This window comes from Genypterus blacodes, unplaced genomic scaffold (assembly GCF_046128005.1).
Source record: "Genypterus blacodes isolate CSIRO-AG114 ecotype Tasmania unplaced genomic scaffold, CSIRO-AGI_Gbla_v1 ptg000017l_1, whole genome shotgun sequence".
NCBI lineage: Eukaryota > Metazoa > Chordata > Actinopteri > Ophidiiformes > Ophidiidae > Genypterus > Genypterus blacodes.
Window position 1 is genome coordinate 5,799,671 of NW_027466831.1, and position 18,459 is coordinate 5,818,129.

Genomic DNA, 18,459 nt, shown 5'->3' on the forward strand with positions numbered 1-18,459 from the left:
ATGAATGTGACATTTTTAGGTTCTCCTGGCAGCGCTGCACACCTACTGCACCTGCCTGGAAATCAGCTGATAAATGGGGTCATTTGTCTTCAGCTGTAAATCACATAAGTGATGGGGACGGCCTTTGTCCCCGAAATGGTAACGTTTTACAAGCCGAATACAATAGGAACTTTGCTCCTAGTACAGACATTCAGACGGGTGACAAATTAAAGGGAAAAACAACAAATTGTCTCTGTGACATGTTGGACTGCTTCCTTCACGCTCACAGGATCTCAACCCAAGCTTCCTCACTTTGGGGAGATTTTGGACCAATGGCAAAATAAGAGACTTGTACAAACAATGCCATGATGCACTGAAGCTGCTCTAATGGCTAGTGGTAGCCTGACATGTTGATAAAACACTTTTATTTTGTGTTTTCAACAATATCATAAACTCATATCCGATTCCTCTCAAATCACAGACAAAATAACCTCTAAACCTTCTGCTGATCTTTTCATCGTCATAAGATTCCATCAGATTATCGTGTATACGCCTGAGTTCATAAAGATTCGTTACTTTTTGTCCTTTGCACAGTGCAGCATTCATCAACAGGGCAGCGTGTCAGCTTCAGGGCCACCATCTGGCCAAAAACATTAAGAACGTTTGCAGCAAGAGATAAAATAAGTCACACTCGTACATTTTACGAGCATGCAAAACCGCCCAGAGACAAACAAACAACAACAACAAGGCAGAGTGCAATAGCTCTGTTTCCTTCTTTTCAGCTTGCTTGTATCCATAGCTTTCGGGTAAGCCAACAGCCAGGTGGCCTCATAGGGCTGTTATGTATAGATTTGATGTCTTGATGCTGATGTGCAGTTGAGCAGTGCACATTCCCAGTAGCACAAACACTGCTATAGCTCACAGTGTCCACAAGAGGGCGACTATGTCAAATGTGAGGGAAAACCAAGCCCTCTTTGAGTCAATTTACCACATGAAAATAAACAGTAAAGATAATACTGCTTTTTAAAACCAATAATGACCATTTTCAGTATGATGTTTGTCTCTTATTTAGTCATATAGACCTTAAGTTAAAAAATATATAATGATATTTTGTGTGTTGCCTCATAGTTGTCCGTCTGCAGGTACACCCTTACTCCACATGGTGGTACAGCATGTCGAGGCAGACTGACCTCAGCTAAAGTTGGCTATAAAATGAAGTTGTGCGAGGAAAGTGAGACGTCGCAGTGTAAACATACGTATTAAACACGAGACCTTTTTACATTTCATGACATATTGTAAGCACAATATAGAGGGTCTTTGTTCTCTCCTCAGCTGCCTGGTGACGCATTGTTCCTTCTCTACTATGTGTGTGTGTGTGTGTGTGTGTGTGTGTGTGTGTGTGTGTGTGTGTGTGTGACAATAAACTTCAAAGGTTTCGATTCTCTCTCAGCACAATCACGTTACACTTTAAGGCGAGCAGCCAAAGGAAAAAAAAGTCAAAGTCATGGGACGACATGGACACAGGGCTCAGTACAGTAACAGCACGTGTGAGCGGCCCTTTAATACATATGGCCTCAATACGTAATTATACCAAGAAACGTGAGAAGTCTGGACACTTCAGGACACACAAGGTCTTCACTGCTGCTTCTTCACACACATTGAGCCCCCAGGGTTTGTCTGTGTGCACCCTGCTAAATACAAATGACACAAAGCAAAATAGAACTAGATCACATGTTTCTCACTGAGCCTCAGCAAGAAACGGCTGTGTGATCTAATGTATACACAACTTTCTATAATCTGTATATCATAATGCTGATTATTTGTTTTTTTGGTTTTATTTCATCACGCTTTGTCACATCTTTATGATTCTTGACATGATATCAGTCTGATCATCACTCACTTTATGATAGATAGATAGATAGATAGATAGATAGATAGATAGATAGATAGATAGATAGATAGATAGATAGATAGATAGATAGATCACAGAAGACAAAACACACAAAAGTAATAATAATAATAACAATAATAAATACAGAAGAAGCATAAAAAAGCTGTGTCCATTTCTGAGAAATAATAAATAACGATAATAATATAGAAATATGGTGGCATTCTGGTTTAGTGTATCAATGATTTAAATCCATAATCCATCCCCCATCTTTTCAGGAAAAAGCATCTAATTTCTTTACATCAAGTGGTGGGGGAGGGATCCCACATAGTAAAGGATAGATAAATTCATTCATCATGACCTGGAAAATACTAAAGAGACACTGAAGTGATCAAGCAATGAAGAAGAATGAAGACTGGTGGCACGAGAACAACAACACAACAGCTGACCTGCTTAGGGGTCCGAGCTGAGGATGAGTTGGGGGTCAGCGCTCACTTTTTGTTACTGAGTCTTATTGTCTCTATGGCTTTTCATGGGCGGCCACTTAAAAATGCATAAAGTTTGCTTTAATGCCACGCGCATAAAACAGTTTATGTCTGTCAAAGCACAAAAGAAGATGACACTACCAGTCGATCAAGGTCAAGGCTGATGATGGGGATTGACAGTGGGGGGGTAAATCTGTCCTGGAGGGGGGTGGTGGCAGCGTGGCTCAGAAGACAGGATGCACATTGACAATGGGCCAATGAGACTGGGACAGTCTGTGTGAGTCAGGGGCCGCTCTCAGGAGGGGAAGACCTCTCCATGTTAACATCTGTTCCATGAGCTGAGCATAATCCCTTCATAGTTTAAATTCATTGTTTCCTCCCTCCGCACATATAACGCCCTTACTGTCCAGTGTCTCTGCTGGGATGTTTGAAAATGGTTACAAATAAGTGTATTGTTAATGTTTAAACCTGAATTCATTTAATAAAAAACAAAGTAGGGGCATCTTTGCATGGTATATATGAAAAATATGATTTATGTGTTTTGATGCTGTGATATTTCCTGTCTTTGTGTACATTATACACATTTCATCCTTCAACTAAGCAATCATTAGGCGTGTTTTATATGATATGAAGCTTCACCCTGACAATAGCTGGCAGGGCTAATCTCAAGCCAAACAGAGATTTGGTGTGTGAGGTGGGGGAGCGAGGCTGCGTGGTGCACACATGGCACTGGGGCGAACCTAATCAGGGGCAAGCAGAAGTCCTCCCATATGGGGTGGGGGGGGGTTTCCCTGGGGTGACTCATTTAGGTTTGGAAGAAAGCATTTTGCTTCAGTAAAACACCATCTTGCTTAAAGACATAAGGAATTATCTCTTTGTTTGTTTTTATTTGCGGTGTTTTTATGGCAGACTGAGACAGCTGAGTGAGCAGCACTCTTTAGCTGCCATTTGGTTCAAATGGTTTACAACAAACTGGACTGTTGTAGCCCTCCCACTTCCTTTCTTGCACAGTTTCTGTGGATTACGAAGCTTTTCCATTGTTCAGCTTGTCATGACTCCACAGCAGTGTGGCACCTCCTTTCCTTCCCTTTACAAAGTAGTCACTGGAAAATGTACAATCAGTACACAGCATCAGATAAAATGTCCTAAAACCAATTTGAGTTCAGTAACTCTGTAATTTGTCCACAAATGCTTTGTGTTGCATTATTGTGATGTGACAATAATACGGAAAATAAGGAATTTTTTATCAGATTTTTATTCAGATTATTCCAGAGAGAAGAATGTTCACACACTCATTTCACAAACACACACAAGCAAATCCGAAAGCTATTTTTATTTTATTTTATTTTATTTTATTTTATTTTATTTTATTTTATTTTATTTTATTTTATTTTTTCTAACATATCATTCATGAATGTATTTATATTGAAATACTACAATCATCATCATTAAAATGAAACATAAACAAAAAGCTTCCATATATAATTTTCCCTGGCCGGTGTGTGTGTGTGCGTGTGTGCGTGTATGTGTGTGTATGTGTGTGTATGTGTGTGTGTGTGTGTGCGTGTGTGTGTGCGCGTGTGCGTATGCGTGTGTGTGGGGCTCCTCCATTGGCCAACTGCGTGGTGCTCCGGCGGGCGCAGAGGGAAATTCGTCTGTCCCGCGAAGCTAGCAGAGGAGGCGGAGTGGGAGAGTGAATGGATGCGGCTGTGGAGCGAAGGACACGGTTGTCTCTTACCGGACAGGCAGCGTCCCTCCCCCGGACTCGGAGCCCTCGTGTCGGATGATTCCAGAGTGTTTTTGCGCCCATCAAACAAAAAGAAGATCGCAGGGGGTTTATTGCGCTGACGCTCGCTTCAAACAATAAGTGGACCACAACAAAAGACACAAGGTGAGACACCGCGTTTATTGGCACACACACACACACACACACACGCGCACACACACACAGACAGTTTACCGGTAAAAAGCGGTTTTACGAGCACCTGCAAGAAGGTGCTTTAATGTTGTTACCTCACTTTGTTTCATTACATTTACACTTTACTGCCATTTTATATCGCGTTAATGCACACAGGAGCGCATCTGTGCTGTTTAGCTTTAAACTTATTCATCAATATGTAAATCCCAACTCAGCATTAACTTGGTTTGCCTAAACACAAAAACACACACACGCACGCACGCACGCACGCACGCACACACGCCTGTAACCTGTAGATGTGCTTTTACCGGAAGTCTTCTGAGTGATGTCAGCTGGTTGCTGGGTTATTGACATGTCAACATGAGAAATTTACAAAGAATGGGAGAAACGTGTGAACAAGTTGGTGATGCTTGTTTGCACAGTTCACAGGAGAACGAGGACATGCTGGTGATGATGTCCAGGTGACTTTTACTTTAAGAAAAAAAAGAAAGTCTTCTGTTGGTGGTGATCAGCTGGAGCGCTCTGCTGTGTGTGAACGTCCGGTTTCCTGGACAAGAAAAACAATGGGACAGAGGGGAGCATGTGATATCCTGTGGCTCTGGTGTCATGTCAGACCATAAAGAACACAACTATAGGTGGTACTAGAAGGTTCCTATAGCTAATGTATACTTTCTAGTGGAGCTGAAATTAAAGTAACGTTGTCTGACGCAGCGACAGATCTTCTGCTGAACCTGATTTCATTGATCCACTTATAGAATCTGTGTCACCATCCATTTGTTTTGACACACAGCAGCTCAGTATCATCAGTAGGCATACAGAACAAAGAACCAGGACTGGTTTGTATAGGTGGTAATATTGAATTTGCATGAGAGCAACATGTGATCTCTCTCTCTCTCTCTCTCTCTCTCTCTCTCTCTCTCTCTCTCTCATACACACACACACACACAAAGGCAGCAGATCATTGTGTTGACTTTAGTCTAGGATGTTCAGCTGCTTTTAATGGGGTCAGCGCTTCCAATTCAATAAAGCTATTAACTGTCACAGAATATTCCAAGGCCGCTGTTCGGCCAGTGCAGACAGGAGTTATTTACCAATCAGGGCACATTAATAATCTCATCTACACAAGACAACTCTTTGAAATGCTACAAAGAAGATTCAAGAGTCCAGAAAAGCAAACTGCAGAGGCCATAACTCACCCAGTCGTCCTCTGGGTGTGAAGGGTTCTTATGATGTTTTCCCACCTTTGTTTCTGTTTTGTGGTTCATCGGCATTTTTTTGTTTCCCACACATCTTCATTTTTAAAGCTGAATAGGTGAATTGGCAGTTACGGCTATTTGATACTGTGGTCATGTGGGTTCATACAATTCAATGAGTTTCTTGCTCGACGGGTTCTGTCTCACGTGACAGATCTGTTCACAGAGATGAAACTTGATTGAATGCAGGCTGGTGACAGGTGTGGTGTAATGTAAATGTTTAGAGAGGAATACTGTCAGGAGATGTGTGTGTTTCCACGTGCTGTTCACTTTACAATGACAAAATTCCCCTCTGAACTGAAGTCATTCTGCCTCCAAAACCTACAATCCAAAGTGATTATTTCAACTTTTTCCAATACAAAATCATGTAGAATGTGTTTTTTAAGTGAGCATTAGTATCGTAAAATACTGGCAGATTATACGAGTCAGATTTCTTTACGACAATTAAGAAAGAAATCACTTAATTCAAGACAATTGTTGGAAAAGTAGATCTGTGTACGTACACAGCTGGAAAGAAGAGTTCATACCTCCACCAGTGCACAACAGTCCACTGATGCACTCAAATAAATACTTGAATTCAGCGCCTTATAGATGCACTATGGATGTGTACAAACATAGAGGAGCTCGCATACCTCCAACAAGGCCCACTAGACCTCTGATTTATGTGATTTTAACAACATGAAGCCAGACTTTCACTATCATATCTGTTAGGTGTTTTCAGCCTCACAATCTTATCAACACTTCCCTCACAAAAGATCCTTGTCTCTCTAATTTGGTGACTTTCTGAGATATTCTGTTGTAAAAACATACAGAGAAACAACAGAAATGCTGCTGGAAACAGACGGAAGAATCTTAAACGCCACACTTTCATGAAGAAAGTCTGATACTACTGAAACACAAACAGAAAGGATAAAGAATGTGATTAGAGGATTACAGTTCAAAACACCACAATGCAACAATGGTACTTAGAGGTCACAAATCTGACAAACATGGATTTGGTGGATTAGACGTGGAATATATGGGCCCAGGCTAATGCAGGCTCAGGCGCTGGAGCATTACTACTCAGCGTGTTTGTGGGTCAACGGTAATCTATAGGCTCGGCAGTAGAAATCAATGAAATTTCAATCCAGAAGCGACATTAGAGTTAAGAGCTTGTGCTAACAAAGTGAAGAGAGTATTTTGCTGCACATGCTGTCGTGAATCGGGGGGGGGGGGGGGGGCTTCAGTTCCCCCGGTAACGTAATCGCTGCCGACCTGCTTCACGCCGTCAGCGGTGTCAACAGGAATCAGTTCCTCATTGGCGATGAACCAACACAGAAACGCAGAAGGGCCACGTCTCTTTTCCTTGTTTCATGTCTGCTTTGTCCCCGCAGACAGGACGTCCTGTGTAAGATAAACAGTCTGCGGCTCAGTTTGACATTTTCTCATGCAAGCACATACATTGAGAAACATCCGGCGCTCATTTTAGATTGGATTTACAGTAGAAAAACCACGTGCAAAAGAGATTTTACTGTTGTTATTGTCTTTTGTTTCATTTGTTTCCATTCGGAATTCTGCAGAAAGCGCTCAGACCAGCTCCCCTCAGCCGTTTGCCGACCCCCCTGGGAGCCAGTTTCCATATCATTTAGATGAAAGAGACTGCATTAAAACAAGCTCCCAAATCGCTCTAAGGACACACACACTTGTCAGTTGGTGAGCAAATTTCCTTTCAAAATGCACATCTCAAACCCACCTCCTTATGAATAATTGAAAGCGTAGACACGGGGATGGATTCATAGGTCACCCATCTGCATCAGTGACCATTGACCGGGGCACTTCACGGTAAAAGCTCCGTCTCAGGGGAACGCTGGTGGGAAATGAATCACAATTCTAACAGAGCGCGAGTTTATGCCAGCACAACAACTTAAGACTAATTAGGTGAAAGTAGCTTAGTGATACATCATCGTCTACTCACTGTGCTGCTTGTCGCTTTAATGATATTTGTGGACAAAAAAGCAAATAGTGATTTCTAATTTCTGCTGCAAAGATGTTTCACATGGCGCTGTTATGTTCAGCTTGGGTTGCATAACAATACAGAGCAAGAAGTCAATATGTACTGTAAGTCTGCGTACATGAAGGTTTAGATTTGGATTAACTTTTCATTGAATTCCTTCATTAAGCAGGGATGAAGCCATGATGCTTTACCATGAGAGTACCAAAACAGAGAAAACATGGCTTTCTGACCAACATTTCCTCCTCATATCTCCCCAGTTTCTATAGGCACCATTACTAAGTGACAAAACCACTTGAAGTTATGATTCTGAATAATATAATTCAGTATTAGTCATGGTGAATCTGAGTAACAGAGCTGAGAGCAGAACAGATCTGAGAGGCGTGAACCAACCCAGCAGAGTGTTTGCACAGAGCGGCGCGTCTTTTTGTTTACATTCACCTCCTCCGTGTCTTTCTGGATGGGGATGGGCACGGCCGCGAGGCGATGAAAATGAAAATAACAACAAAGCCAAAGCCCTCTGCCACCTTCTCCTCTCTCTCTCTCTGCTCTCTGCCGCCGGCTCGCCTGTGAGTAGTTTTTGGAGAGGTGAAGGGGGGAGGAAGAGGAGGAGGCGGTGGGGTTGCAATTTCTAATTATACTGCCTTCTCTCCATCTATCCATCCAACCATCTCTTGTGATCGCTCACCGTTTCTTACCATTCTGCTCCTCCTAAACACACACTGCACAAGCACTCACACGTATACACACACTCACACACACCGGGAGTGCTGTGAGGTGATTATGTAGAGAGGATGTTTGAAAGCCTGGATGTTAATGACCAGAATGAGACTCTCGACAGTGTGTGTGTGTGTGTGTGTGTGTGTGTGTGTGTGTGTGTGTGTGTGTGTGTGTGTGTGTGTGTGTGTGTGTGTGTGTGTGTGTGTGTGTGTGTGTGTGTGTGTGTGTGTGTGTGTGTGTGTGTGTGTGTGTGTGTGTGTGTGTAAAGGAGGAGGGGGTGGACCAACAGGACCTGAGCTCCTATTATTACCCTCTCAGGCACAAATAGAGGTACATGCTGTCGAGTCTGGAAAAACAAGCAGACGTACCCCACAGCGTCGGATCCACAGTGATCAATACTGCTCAACGTTTAAAACCCCATGTGAGTGTTTCCTGGGTTTTCTGCCAGAGGGGATGGAGGCATTGTAAAGAGAAACACAGGAGAATTGCATGTGAATATTTGCTGCATGTGAATATTTGCTGCGCTGAGCCTGAAACCCCCCTTCCTCACCCAACTCAGTCAATCAGTTGGAAGTCATTTTATTGTGGGTAGTATCTGGGATGTTACTGGTTGCAGTTGTAGGTGTTATTGGGATGTTGGTGCTCTCCCACCAGAGCTCAGCCTTCATCATTAATGGAGTGTAATGTGAGCCTCCTTCTTTTACTGGGTTATAATCCTGGAAACCTATCCCCCCCCCTGCCCCACCGCCCCATTAAGATCAGACACACACCACCTCAGAATGATCCCCTGCAGTTTAGGCCACCAAAAAGTGACTGCATCCAGCTGCATTCACCTTCACCGCTGCAGCTTGGGAGGAGGAGGAGGAGGAGGAGTTGGAGGAGGAGGAGGGAAGTCATTATCACCTGCTCTGTGGACCAGAACCAAACACCCTGCCGGCCGGACCGCTCCTCACTCCTCATGCTGGCTGGTCTGAGCTTTGCGGCGAGGACAGAGGGATTGAATTAGAAGTATTGCGTGATCCAAATGAGGTCGTAGGGGGAAAACTGAATGTGTTCGCCCGACAATGAGGAGGAAACTCTGACGAAGGAAACCCTGTATTTGAATAGAGTGAGATGTCTTTGATCCAAAGCGATTTTCAAGGTTGCATTGTGCCGCAAAGAGGCTTGGCCGCTTCCTTTTGTACTAATACAAGAGCTTGACTATAGGTGTAACCTTTCACCTACTGTTCTGGGCTCTGTTGTAACAAAAATGCAGTGCACCCTCAGGTCTGCATCAGCAAACAGCAGCCTCACAGCTCCATCCACCTCGCCTGGTTATCTTTAATGATGCCATCAGTGTGTCTTTGGGTATTGGGTTGTGACCTGGATGTGCACAGAAAGCTGATATGCTGAAGGTGTGCAGGGCTTCAGAAAGGTGGTTATTGTATAAGAACAGTTGTAACAGGTGTCAGGCACCCAGGGTGGAAATCCAATACTAATTGTCCTCGGGGGGGGTGAAGCAGGAGAGCATGTTTTAAGTCGAGGCAAATGAATGGAGATAAATACTTAAAATGATGTATTTGACTGCAAGTTATGGAGCTGTTTTCATGGAAAACAAATACACTTCATCTCACTGTCGAGGCCTTGATAATCCCATAACCTCAAGTCACAATTTATGGCCTTGATAACATTAAATTCCCCATCTCAGCGTAGAAGGAAAAGCACTTCTTGTACACTGGACTCCACACTCGCTGTCCTTGAGGTCCTTCAGCTTTGGTGCAAATCTTAATTTATTTGTGAAGTCGTAGCCTCTTTTTGCAACTTTGTGGTCAGCATGTAGCGGGCCAAGGACTTGGAATGGAAATGTGCCAGACAAATTCCATATATTCATCTGTAGATCCTGGTCAGATGTCACAGGAAAGCCCTAAAATACATCTAGTTTAAGTGATAAACGTTGATAAAACATGAAGCTAATGTAAAACATGCAAAACTGCCTTTACACACAAAACTAAGAACTAGAGCTTCACTAGAACGAGAGAAACGTCTCCACTTCAGTCTGATGTTTGGTTTTCTCTGCAGTTCTACCTGATGTCTCTACACAGACTCTCTTCTAAATGTTCCTTTGACTCCTGTGAACTTACCTGTTCTTCTATTTATGGCACCTCGTGAAATCACTTTATCAGAGCCGGAACGTTTGAGAACTTCTTGCCCAGTGAGAGATTTTACACTTCATACGGCCGGATAAAAATAGTCGTTTTCACCACATTTGCAGCTTAGTGCTGACAGGACAATGAGAAGTAATCCCTCTGAAGCTGCTCTCTATGTTTGACTGATGTCTACAAATTCGGTTTTGTGTCTGTTCAGCAGCACAGTGGCTGCTGGAGTGTGGCTTCCAGCGTGCTTCTGGATGAGCTGTAATTTCCTAAGCATGTTTCGCCTGCTCAGATAAAGCCATGTAACTGATCTGATTATGTAGTTTGTAAATTGGATTGACAGCGATAAGCCAGAAGGTCCCATTACATCATCTAATAACAGCTATGAACTGACAAAACACCTCAAAATGTCGATTTTCATCTGCAAAATGGAGTTAGACACTTAAATATGACATATGCTAAGTAAACGTCACGGTTTAGTTGAGGGGGGACTATGACCCCTGCAGGGCATTTAGATTCTCTTCATTCTGCACATTAAACCAGAGCTAAACCAAGATAACAAGAGCTGATTCATAACATGTGAGCGTGAGCAATAAAAGTGCTTAATGTTTAAAATCAGTTCAGTTTAAGTCATCAAAATGTATCCAGAAGCTTCACGTGAGCAGTTTTCTGGTTCCCCTGCACGCTCTCCCCTGGGCGCCATGCAGATTATGGGTGGAAATTGGACTGTTGATGGTGGTAATCCAGTTATATTTAGCCTGCAGGGTTATAATTCATATGCATTTACAGAGCAAGGACAATGTGCTTCCCTGTGAGTGGAGACGGCACACAGCTGTGGCACAAAAAGCTCACCGATGACGTTTACGAACAACTGAAAATATGCCTTGCTGGCTGTAGTGGCACTTTGTTGTCGCCCTTCTCGGGTAAGATTGGCAAAGAAAGATTATATTGTTTAGTTTAAAAAAGGCAAAATTGCTATAAGTCATAAGTCAAGTGCATGTTCAACTTTTCAATGCACAGTCAAATAATGCTGTTTATTCTTAACAGCATCAGGCTCTGAAGCTTCTAAAATAAACAATAATGATGTCATCGAACTAGCAATGTTACAACAACGATGTCATATTTATGCCCCACCTGGCTCCAGTTTGTTCGCCGCTTTTCAGCGATAATATGATTTGAGTTTTGGTTTATCGTTTACCTTTACCTTCTCTGACGTGCCCACATTCTACTGATAAGTGTCACGACCCAAATGGAGAAGATAGTCAAGCAGTTTAAAGGTTTGCACGCTACATCCTGTCACATGACGCATCATTTCTTGTTTACGTAAAATCAATCCGCTGACGTTAAACACAACATTTGTAACAGCGATAACTTCCGTTTCCACCGTCTGTATTGAGAAACATTGCTATTCAGCTCAGTTCATTTATTATAAAAATCTATATTTATCAATTGTATTTGATATAATATCATTACAAATCAAACCTTTTTGTCTCCCTGCAATAATGTTAATCCCCTCTGTTGGTGTGGGGCGGCGTCTCCCCCCTCCCCTTCCCTGCTTCATCTATTTTGCTTTCTCTTTGTCTTCTCTCTGGACGCCCGTGGAGATGTCAACAGAGCCCATTCATGTTCCCCATCAGTCTGGTGTGATATTAAAAACGAGTCGCCGCGGCTCTTTATGTTCTTTCTCGGAAATGTCAAATCTGGGCGCCCGCAAACCCTCCAGGGGGGGTCGACGTTTTGATACGGCAGTCAGTGTTGGGCTGCTGGCTGACACGGCGGCCTCTGTGTAATGCTTCACCCCCCCCTCCCTCCACACACACACACACACACGCACATCCTCTCCTACTCCTCCTCCTCCCCTCTGACCTCCTCCTCTTCACAGCATCTGGGTTATACACACACATGGTTTGTCATGGCCCGTGGCCTCGAGCGTGCCCCTGAGCTCTGTCCCGTACAGCGAGAGCAGCATGGCCCCCCAATCCCCAGCCACAACAGACAGACTGATAGGTGGATGGATGGTGGCAGACTGAAGCCCCGAGCCTCGCTTCTTCTTCTTCTTCTTCCCCTCACTCCTTTTCTCTTCCTACCCCCTGCGTGGCCACACAAAGGCGGGCTTGACTGTAACGCCGAAACACACACAAAAAGCTTTTCACGTTCCCCATTCATTCGCCAACTGGAGCTGCATCACATGGTGTTAATTGGCTATAATTAAGCTGTCTTGTGTTTTTTCTCTTCCCTTTTTTCAACAGATGCTCCGACAGTTTCAATCATGTGGCGTAATGACAAACTCTCACTTTCAGTCGTGGCTGTCATGTTATTTATCGTCTTTGAGACGTTTCTTAAAAATTCCGAGCTCCCTTTGTGTTAATTTATTGCAGGCGGACAAAGAGGAGCCACAGTTATGTTTAGGGGGGAGAGAAGCGACAGCTTGATGGCAGAGAATGTGTGATATTTCACTTTAAATATGCTCAAACATGATGATTGGAGAAGCAAAGCCCTTTAGAGGACAGCAGCGACTCTACGCATGACTCTCTTTCATGTTTTATGAAAGACATTTTGATCTTTTCATGTATGATTTATGAGTACAAATCATCTTCCTGTTGAGTGTCATGATTTCTTACAAGCGCCTCCACCTGCTCCACTTCTTAAACAGATGTGGCAATCAGGAAGCTCGATAAGTGAGCTTGGTCCTGCGAGACGAGGGCGTTATGACAGGCAGATGAGTGGGCTATCCTGTGTGGGGTGTGCTTGGGCCTGTGTGTGTGTGGGTGTCAGGCATACTGTAGGGATTGTGTCAGCTGCAGGCTCAGTATGGGGCACGGCTCGTCAGCTGTAGGCTTGTGCGGGTGACAGCTGTTTCGCTGCCCCGCTCAGGCTCCTGTGCCTTTCAGTAGGAGGCCGTCCCCTATTAGACAATTAATCTACCACTTACTGTACGCCATAATTGCCATCCCATGATCAAATGAGCCCCGGGACAGAGAACTGCGAGGATCTTGGCAGCACGTCTGCCCCTGTCACACCCCTGCCTTGTATTCTCAACAGAATCAGACCGATTAATGTTACACGTCTGGGACTGAACCCAGGAATTGGCAAAATTTGAACAGGCTGTCATGCGTGTATTCTCATTAAACATTCAGCCCCGGCATCAAAAGTTGAATGACATACTTATATTAGGAGAGAGGGTATGGAAGTGGCATATAGGTAACAGCAAAGCCCTCCAGATATGGAATAAATTAGCTGCTCTAAATTCTCTTTTATTCCCAAAGGGGTTGGTAGCGTTCTAGTGGTAGTGCCCCATCTGCTGGCATTAAAGGGACACTGCAGCACAAACAATAAATATGTTAACCACAACAGAGTGAAAGAATCAAAGTTGCACCTTTTCTGAGGATAAGGTGTAATGAAACGTAGTGGAGTGTCGTCATGCAGCAAAGCTTGAGCGTTTAAAGGCGCCGACCTCTTGAGTGCCGCATGTGACTCCGGTGGTGCAATGTGACATCAGAGCGGCTGGTGCTGGACTGTAGTGAGGTCATGGTGTTCACAGGGATGGTGCCAGGCTGGAGAGAGGGAGAGGCAGTGATGTGGATTCAAGTTACGGATTTAGACATACTGGATGTATAGGAAAATGTGATGTCATGCCACTGTGGCAGTTTTGATGTTACATTGAGGATTGTGTGTGTGGTATGCGCATAAATCTAATCTGGACAGGTTTTCTGGAGATCAAATAGTCTTAAGTGCAATAACTAGTTAGTACAGATGGTCAATACCCATTTTCTCTTGGGATTCCCTCTTCGACTCCCACATATTGATTCTTTTAGAGATCCCATGGCTGCTCACATCTTCACCCCGCCAAACCCCAGTAGAGAGCAGCTGGAAATCAAGTGGGATTATCAGTGAAGCCTGGATTCCCATTACATCTGATTATTGTATGTGATAAGAAAGCAGTTGACTCTAATTTAATATCTGTGAAATCTATTTTATAATCTTGTGTAATTTGTGTTAATGTGTCGTATGATGATAAAATCACTACAGCTCAAACAAACTGCCACGTGTGTAGATTTGTGCTCGTTGTTCTTCTCCAGGCGTGATGTGTGTGAGAATCAGTGGCTTGTGTCTGCCGTGTGTGTGTGTCTGTCACCCATTGTTGCTGAAGACAGCTGTGGCCCTCCACATCTGTCTGTCTATGTCAGCATTGTTACATTACATCTCCAGAATGAGAGCCATCCATTGACTGATTTATCTATTATCCTACATTTTTGAGTAGTAAAGTAGTAAATAAGTCTTAATTTAATCAACAAAATGACAGATGATCATTGGAAATTCTTGATTTCTTTAAGGGGAAAAAAGAACCTCAGGTCTCTATGTCAACATAACTGGCTGTTTTTGTCGCAGTGACGTTGTTTCCTGTCTATCTCTGGGTGGCAGGGTACAGCTTGGACAGGTCACCGGTCTGTCACAGGGCTAACACAGACATACACACTCATTTGCAGTCTCGTTCACACCAACTTAGATTTGCCTTTCAGCTATCCTTTGGATTTGTATGAGGAAACCGGAGAACCTGGAATATAAAACCACACAAAAGGCCCCAGTCAGGACCTGTGTGAGGCAGCAGTGTTCCACCCTGCCCCCCCTGTGTGTTTGTGTATAAACAAACAAAAACCGTGAGTGCTCGCCGTGTAAGATTACATATATTACTTTGCACATGGATGACTGTGTACGCTCCTATTCTGTATAGAGACTCACTCATAGTCCTGTGTCCTGTGAAAGTCTTGGTTGCCAGTTCACTGCCCGCATGCAAAGCAACGTCATGCACGAGTGCTCCCGATCATTACGATCAGAGCTTTTTTGGTTACTATTTGTTTATCCAGTGCAGGATGACAGAGCACAGCAGGAAACGCCCATAAACAACCACAGCCTTCTCCTGTTTGTCATTAGGCTCCACCAGTCTCCTCAATAATAGTTAATGAGGCACAAAACGACACGACTCATGTACTTTCTTTGTCAGATTTGTGCGGATTTGTGTCTCTAACCTTTAAGCGATATGACTCTGGGCTTAGAACAGACTCTGACTATGTTACTACACCACCATGCTTCTCTGTGTGTTGACTGTGGACACTTAAGCTGTCTTGGAAACTGAGGTGATATAAACAAAGATATTGTTTCCAGATGAACCACTTTGGCGCTGAGAGTAAATCCCATCTCTTCTTCTCTTCTGTCTCAGTGTTGGTGTGCGTTTGTTCACTGAGCCAGGTGTATGTGTGTATCTGCTTTATAATTGCAGCTGTACAAAGAAACGGGTCTGGCAGTGACTTTCCTCTTCTATTCATCGCTACATTGTTGTTTTCCACAATGAAACTGTTTTAATTTTAGTTTTGGACTGATCTGACCGACTGTTTTTATTCCTGTGGAATATGATGGGTGGGGATGTCGTCTCCTCAGGAAATTGCTCCCACCTCTGAGACGAGCCGACAGACGAGCCGACAGACGTTCCCACACCCGTCTCATACTGAAATTGAAACGTATTAACTTGCTGAGGAATAACAATAGAAGAATAAAAGATTTAATCATTGTCCTTGGCTTTGTGAAACTGAAAATGTTTATGAAGTGGAATCCGTCATTAGAATGAAAACTGATCACAGAGGAGCAAAAGAAAAGAGAAAAGAACAGAACAATGCACGTGTCATAGAGTAAAGTATGCATGAGCAAAGACTTGAGTGGTCAAGTGGCTTTAGAGTTGATTCCATGTCCACTTTGTTTGTTGTCCGTTTGTTGATGTGGAGCCTCTTCAGCTGGGGCTCTGTGGTTCTGGCCTGCCCTCCCCTGCTCTCTGTGAGGCAGTGTTTTGGACCCGGGCCCAGGATCAAGCCTGAGGCACACTGCTCGGCTCCAGCCTCTCCACAGCGCCGGCTCTCACTGCCATTACATCAGCTCAAAGACATAGTCGTGTGTGTGTGTGTGTGTGTGTGTGTGTGAGAGAGCTGTAGATGCCCTTCTCAGATTGTTTCTTTCTGAGTGAGTCCGCTGAGCCTCTGCTCCTTGTTGCAAAAGTGTGTGGTGTCATCTGTAGAAAGCAAACTGGCCACCAGGGATAAAGTGCTGCTCGCCATGGCCATGCACATCATAAGTGGGATGGAGGAGCTGGTGGCATCGGGCAGCCAGTTGGTCTGGAGCGTGGCACATCAGACCTTAAGGAGGTGGTACAACCAGGGGCTGATTCCATGTCGACGCTTCCTTGAAACTTGGTTGATGATTGGAAAATGCTACCAGGTACGAGAGCTCTTTCAGCTATGAGTATGTAACTGATTTGTTTAAAAAGGAGGCAGAGGTTGTGGCAGTTCCAGGATTTAGTGATCGCTTTATTAACACCATCTGCTAGTAATTAGTCCAAGCCAGATGTTACTTTGATTACACTTTGAATCGTTTATTTATCATGGTCTAACTTTCCTCTGTGGCCAGGTTCCATGAGTGTGTAGCGTATCTCAACCGGCTCACTTTTGTGTACGTGTGTGTTTGTTTGTGTGGATGTGAGCAGACACGGGCTGTTTCTTGGTGAGTCACAAAGCCTGTTTTTAACAAGGCTCTGTCTCACAGCACATATGGCAGTGATTAGAAAGCAGCATGACCGGCTGTTTGATCTCACCGTCTGGCAGGAGGGGAGAACTTTCAAAGTTGTCTTTGAGCATTGTTGCTGGAACACCTGAACGCTGTCAAAGTGTTTAACACTCTGAACATCCTCTGAGTTTCTCTGTTGTTAAGTTGAAAGTGTCCAGATTTTTTGTGCCTCAGTCCAGAGAAGTTTTTCTTTAATGTCACATCTGGATTCCAAAATTAAGATGTTTCTTCAACACAGAGCTGCAACTACTTACTAGTTTCTTTATTGATTCAGGAATGGATTACTCTCAATTAGTTTGCCTGTTAATAGTCAAAACATTTGCTTCAAATGTCAGTCACAAGTTCTCAGAGATATTTCACAAGATATTTCTAACGTATTGAGAAAAACAGTAAATCCTCACATTTTATTCCACTGAAACTAATTGGTTGACTCATTTAATTGATTAAGTGTTACAGCATTAACACCATCACAGTTACTTCTTATAGTAGTTATTGTTAGAGGTATGAAGGTGAATATAAGAAAATAGTTCAAAATTTTAGATTCCATTTTTTTCACCATGTTTTCCTTCACACATGCTGTACATACAGTAAGAAGGTTACAAGTTTTCCATTACCACCCAGCTCTGCTTGTGGTTAAGGGTTATAGGATTGCGAGGGAGGGGTGGAGTTAGTCGACCTGGTCAAAGCAGCAGGGTGGGCCTGGCTAAGCCTGAGCAGGTCAGCGGCTGGGGGTCATGTGAAGAGAGCACCATCAGGGCTCCACACCCATAATGACAGGGCTTTGGGTGAATGACCTTGCTGTCACAGTCTTGACCTTTCTTTTATCATGTGGACCCTCAATCTAAAGCTCACGTCCTCTCCACAGCTGGGCAGAGGCGTTTAAAAAATGGATAAAATTTGCCTTTGAAGAGCTTTCCTTCCTATGTTGTTTTTGATGGGGAGGAAAATAATGCAAATATTTTACAAGAATAGGCTGGGACTTCTCAAAATCCATGTAAAGACCTGAGGGCGGATCTAAAACTCTGTGGTCGTCACTGCTTTGCTGAGCCTTGAATCCACTAAAGGCCTTTTGTCCATTTCTCAGTGTTTTTGATGTCACTTGACTGCAACAATGCAGCATTGATAGAAGGACTCTTATGCTCCAGACAATGCATGAAAGGGTTAATATAATGAATAATCCCTGCTTAAATAACGGAATCTCTGTCATTAAACAGATCACACAGTTATTCTTCCAATCAAGGCAGATCACATATAAGTGTAATTGGAGCTCATCACATCAGATTATTGGTCATGCGGAGTGAAATTCAACATGTGAAAACAACTTTATTTTACTTTAGACCTTTAGTTTACCTTTACCACACAGATGACCTCCTCTTGGTGAAGATAACAGGTTTGATACTGGATTGGGTTGGTTGAATATGCTGAATTGTCCTAGGTGGTGTCTTATTAGCTATTCTGTTTTAGTTTTGCAGTTTTCAACCAAAA

The 18,459-nt window shown here is 43.5% G+C and overlaps 1 protein-coding gene across 2 annotated transcripts in view; it reads left to right on the forward strand.

Annotated features, from left to right (window-relative positions):
- The first annotated feature begins 3,985 nt into the window (after positions 1-3,985).
- The window catches only part of frmd4ba (FERM domain containing 4Ba), a 39,653-nt gene continuing 25,179 nt past the window's right edge, over positions 3,986-18,459 (forward strand). Inside the window, exon 1 of one of the 2 annotated variants that reach the window (XM_076140928.1) lies at positions 3,986-4,243. The gene's annotated coding sequence lies outside the window, so the exon portion shown is untranslated. The remainder of the gene's footprint in view (positions 4,244-18,459) is intronic. The other variant, XM_076140929.1, reaches the window with a different exon arrangement.